This window comes from Amia ocellicauda, unplaced genomic scaffold, assembly GCF_036373705.1.
Source record: "Amia ocellicauda isolate fAmiCal2 unplaced genomic scaffold, fAmiCal2.hap1 HAP1_SCAFFOLD_34, whole genome shotgun sequence".
NCBI lineage: Eukaryota > Metazoa > Chordata > Actinopteri > Amiiformes > Amiidae > Amia > Amia ocellicauda.
In genome coordinates this window covers 376,892-382,991 of record NW_027102909.1, presented here as the reverse complement: position 1 = coordinate 382,991, position 6,100 = coordinate 376,892, and positions in this window count along the sequence as shown.

The following is a 6,100-nucleotide window of genomic DNA, read 5'->3' as shown; positions in this document are numbered from 1 at the left end:
TCTGTGAATGGACAGCTTCGAAAGCACGTGTTAGTCCCATACAAAGAGACAACATAGCATCATCCATCAAGTGGATGTCCATTTCCCTTACAGACAATGGAGGAGTGATGGAGAGTCTCATAAGTCATCCCATAATAATCTCACACGGAGAAAGACCTGTTTTTCTCAATTTGCTGACGATTTCATTGTCATTAGGACTATAGGAAGGGGATCTGGACGTTTGAGTCCTGTTTGTTTGCATATATTAGACAGCTTATTCTTTAATATCCCATTTTGTTTCTCCACTGCTCCAGCTGACTGAGCCTGATGGGGCAGTGAAAATGTTGTTTACCTCGCAGGGCTTTGCATAGTTCCTGCACTATTGTCCCAGTGAAGTGAGTGTTCCTATCACTGGAAATTTCCCTGGAATGCGAAATCTACATATAACATCCCTTAACTGTATTTTTGCTACTTTTACTACTTCAGCCTTCCTACGGGATAGGCTTCAACCCATTTAGAACACCTATATATTATTACAAGTATATATTCATATCCACAACATTTAAGCTTTTGAACACAATCTATTTGCATATTGCAGGATTATGAGCTTGACAAATGTGGCAAGTTCTACAATATTGCTAAGCTGTTACTATAAAACCTGGGGCAAACCAATTTAAAAGACTGATGCACACATCCCCCCTTTGCCCGTGTGGCCAACACCATGCGCCACATGGGCAAACCAGGGAAAGAGTGCCTGTGAGGCAACCAATGCATTAGCAAATGTTTGAGCTCTCTTATGGAAGGTGCAGTGGCCAGTTGCAATTTCCTGGAGCTTTTACAGTGCATCTCAAATTAAATTTCATCCAGCCCCAGGTCATAAAAGTCAAACCCTAGTTACGACATACATAACACATACATTTTGTTGCTTCAAAGAGAATACAAAAGTCAGCAAAACATTCTTTTTTACAAATTCAGTTTGTAAACTGTATTGTACATATATTTGTTGCGTTTTGATTTATAAACATTATACATTGTACAAATCTTAAGTGAAGGGCAATGGACTGATTCTGACTTCATGGCTGTCATTCTATTCATTTGAATAATGTGACATCTCCACTAATAGTACATTATAAATTAAACTATCAATAGAAGAATATGTGCTACTGCGGACGTCATCTGAGCAGTTTCACAATATATTGTAGATTCCTATAATCTGGAAAACCTTTAATTATAGTATTTTAACTTATTTCTCCACTGAGTCAAGCATCACTTCAGCGTAGTGGACCTCAGCATTGGTCTGTTCAAGTTGCTGTGAGGCTGTCTTTAAAGCCGCGCCCTCGGCCTACTGTGTCTCAACAAGAACACCAGCATCTTCTCCATATGGGTCAGACATCGGTTCCTTCAGGACACGATTCATAATATGCATATCTGCCATGTGGAATAAATCAGTCTGAAGACACAATGTGTGGTTCACACAACATCAGAGATCGTCCTTATAAAAGGCATCTCTATCACATTAGTTGACATTCGCACAATCTATAAGGTTTCTAGTAAAGGGACAATTCAAAATAATAATAATCTTGATTCCAATTTATCTCATTTATCAAATTATTTCAGTACAGCACTCAGCTGTCGTCAGCAGCATCATATCTCCTGTGTTTATTGAATCAGCTTTACTTCCTAGTGTAGATACTCTTTTTGTGTGGAGTTGTCAAAGTTTCAAAACAATGTGCTTATCTTTGTCCTTTTATCTAACTTAAATACCTGAGAACATTACAATAACTATTACAGCAGCTCCTTCAACACCATAGTTAATAGTAGTTGGGTAAATGATGGCAGTTATTAATCTTTGTTTCTCAATTCATTTTTTACCAATAAACCATAATTTGAAATTATTTCCATACTCCTATTATTCCTATTTTCATTATTATTAGTTTTATGCGGTTGTCATCTAGTATGTGATGTATTCGTCTGTATCAACATCAATATTATTATCATTATTAATACAAGCAGTGTAAATTACCATTCATTACACTCTTGCTCTGTTTGTAATAAGTTATGAACCCTTACACGTACTTACAGTCTCTGCCTTGTCTCTGACTTCTCTCTCTCTCTCTCTCTCTCTCTCTCTCTCTCTCTCTCTCTCTCTCTCTCTCATCTCAGGCTGCTTGTCTGCTCAGGCGAACAGGGGGAGCAGAGGAGCACATACGGCCCTTGCCCCCTGCCCCCCTCTTCCTAATTGATAGGGTATTTCTGTTTGTGAAAGGACTATTTCCAAACAGTTTTATAACTTGCCATGACTATGTTTCATTAAATTAGTTATGTTACACCTTTAGTTATACCTGTAGTAACTTCATTATTTTCCCTCATATTCCAGTCAATCACCATCAGAGTCTCTCGTGGCAGTACATTTGTCTCACACAGAACAAACTCTCCTTTCTCAACCGCTTTCAATTTTGGATAACATCGCACTGCATCCCAACAGCTGTTCTTTCTCCTATTCCTAATTTCTTACAAGAAAATGCAAGTTATATTTGATCGATTTGTATTATTACTATTTATATACATTTCACTACATTATTGTAGTTAATGAATGTATTTAATCTTTGGAAAATAAGCCTTTTCATTGATCTCAATAATGATGTCCAGGTACTTCAGGAAAGCACATTTTCAAAAAATGTGTCCAGTCAATGATTTCCCCAACTAAGAACCTGAGTGGGCACTAAGACTGTCCTCCTGCGCGGCTCATGTCTTTATTGTGTCACTTCCTCCTATTGAAGTCCAATCTACACCAGTACAGGTTCAGAAGAACTGTTCCCGAATCCAGATTGAACTGATCAATAGTTAATTTCTTACCTACACATTGTATTTAGGGATCTATTACTAGGGATTTAAAAACTCTTCATTGTGGAACTCATAGCTTCCAAATGAGCACATCGTTAATTTCCTGGAGTATCTGGTTATCTATTTATCAATATGTAATAAACCTTCACCGAATGTTTGTGGTTGCCTCGGATTCCTATTTCTAAATTTGGCTCTAATTCCATTTCTAACATGTTACTTTTAACTTCTGTATTCGTAAGACCTATTTAAATAACTTAATTTTGTATTATTATTTCTGTTTGCAATAGCATTCTGTGTACAGTTAAATGCTGACTTTCTTGTAGGTCTGTTATTACAACATATTTAACTGGCGTTTTTTAGCTATCATTCTGTAACTATTTGTGACTTATGACTCTCTTAGTCATATTCTGGACTATACAGTACATGAAAAAGTCAAAATATGGACATTTACCTTGCGCAAACTGAAAACGTACAAACATACAAAGAGACACATATTAATTTATATCCATAGTAAATTCAGATACCATGGTTTTGGTTGGCATGTTATATTGACCTGCAGTGTCTCAAACTACCCTTATTTATTACTTATCTAGTAATTTTCCTTCAGTATCTTGAGGACTGTCATTTATACTGAAAAACATATATATATATTTTTAATTTGTCTTCGGGGCATTCAGATTGAATTATGCCTGTTGTCTTTTCTTTCTTTTCTCTAACAAATGTTTTAAGATAGCTAGCTTTGGTTTCTCATTTCTTAATGCTTTGTATTCCTATTTTGCAAAACCGTTTTTAGGTGCTCAAGTCTATCTGAATCAAAAGTCCCATCTTCTGGAAACCTTAATTTTCTGTCACCTATTGTCCAGTCAAACGCACCGCTTCACTCCATAGTTATCATACATGTACCTTACATGTGTACCTTTAAGTGGCGGGTCGCCCATCTTACTAGAGCTGTTCCCACACAGTAACACGTTTTCCCATTTTCTATGTATCGTTTTGTACACAACAACCAAGGCGTGCAAGCCCGCAAAATAACAATAAACGACAGGGGAGAAAACATAGCAAAAAACAAGAAAACACAAATAATACTAAATCCTATATAGGAATAACAACAAACATGCTTTTCAATGTTTGCATTTATAGAACTTGTATATAACTTAATGACTTTTCTTCATTTACCATAAACACTATAAACTTCTATAAACTATAAACATGTTATTTTATATTATCACCGGCGTATCAGATATTGAACAATTAATTAGCGCTCCTTTTTTTTTTTTTTTCTAATAGTAGGTCAAACCTACGCTGCAGTTTACAAACACACTTAAGCCTGCGGGAACCCAGACAGGAAAACACAGTCCTGTTCCTTCACAAACAAGAAGACACAGTCAAGTCTATGGTAACCCTAAGAAACCATGCTCCTCGGTTATTGGTGTCAATGGATCTCATTATCCTGAAACTTTCATGATCGAAACATGGAATACTGTTTGTCAGTTTCCATAAAACTATGCATTAAGAGTAATGCAACAGTCACTTATCATTTTGAGCAGCTGTATCAATTGATAGTTAGATCTTTGTAATGAAATGAATAGACAGTGATCTCAGATGTAATGTGTGAATTGCATTTTGAAATGGTAATACTTTGATGTTAAGTTGTGTCATTTTAGTTCAATGAACAAATGATCTGAGGTTGATGTGTATTGTATCCAAGCAATTGTAAAAAAGTGTTAGAGTTTTGAAAAATGTGCATTTTGATCATCGGGTGTGAGTTTAGTGTCTAGAGTTTTGAAAAATGACATCAAGGTTCTGAAATGAGTGCCAAAGTGATTGTAAAAAAGTGTAATATCAGGGGACAGTGGCTATTAGTGATCTGGCCTTCCGTGGCCTCTGTATTAATGTAACAGGTCACATTGTATGTGTACACTGATACTTGATAGTATAATATAGTACAAGTAAAAAACATACATAGGTATCATAGAAGTATTTTGCAGAAATGATTATGGATACTTATCAAAATGGAGAGGAAATGCTAAATCCAGTCTCCCCAGGCTGAGCTTCTATTGCTACACCTGCTAAGTGGCTGCTGGCCCCACTATATGGATAGAGCCACACCAAGTACAAGAGTCTCCCCATTGCTATTTATATCTCCCTATCCAGTCTTCTATACGTGTCAGGTATACAAGTGTGTGTGTGTGTGTGTGTGTGTGTCTGTCTGTCTGTCTGTCTGTGAAAGTGTGTGTGTGTGTGTGTGTGTGTGAAAGTGTGTGTGAGTGTCTGTCTGTCTGTCTGTCATGTAACTTGCACATCTGTTAGGGCACCATTAATGCAGAGATGTACACATATTGTTTATTTTCCATATATATGTATGTATGTATGTATGCATGTCCAATTGCTTTGACAATACAAATGCACTGAATTGAGACAGAGAGAGAGAGAGAGAGAGAGAGAGAGAGGTGCTAAGGCACATTTGTAACATAAATTAGGGAACATTTGAAACATGCTTAGGGAACATTCATAAGAACATAAGAACATAAGAAAGTTTACACACGAGAGGAGGCCATTCGACCCATCATGCTCGTTTGGTGTCCATTAATATCTAAGTGATCCATGGATCCTATCCAGTCTATTTTTAAATGTTCCCAAACTTTCAGCTTCTACCACTTTCCATCTTGAATGCCTTGAAGCCCAATTTCCATTTGTTGTCCCCTGGTGCGTGTGTCCCTGCTGATCTGGAAAAGCTCCTCTGGTTTGAGGAACCTTTCATGATTTTGAAGACTTGGATCAAGTCCCCACGTAATCTCCTCTGTTCCAGGGTGAAAAGGTTCAGTTCCCTCAGTCTCTCCGAGTAGGACTTTCCCTTCAGACCTGGAATAAGTCTGGTTGCTCTCCTCTGAACTGTCTCTAAAGCAGCAATATCCTTCTTGAAGTGTGGTGCCCAGAACTGTACACAGTATTCCAGATGAGGTCTAGTGCATTGTACAGTCTTAACATTACTTAAATTCTACACTTTTGACGATATACCCTAGCATTCTGTATGCCTTTTGTATTGCTTCCCCACATTGTTTGGATGGAGAAAGTGAATCCACATAGATTCCTAGGTCTTTCTCATGCATTACTTCATCTAGATCTGTACCTCCCATAGTGTAATTATAGTGGACATTTTTGTTTTACTGCATGTATTACCTTGCACTTGTCCACATTGAATTTCATTTGCCAGGTGTCAGCCCACAACTGAATTTATCTAAGTTCCTCTGAATAGCATGTGCTGCCAAGATTGTAT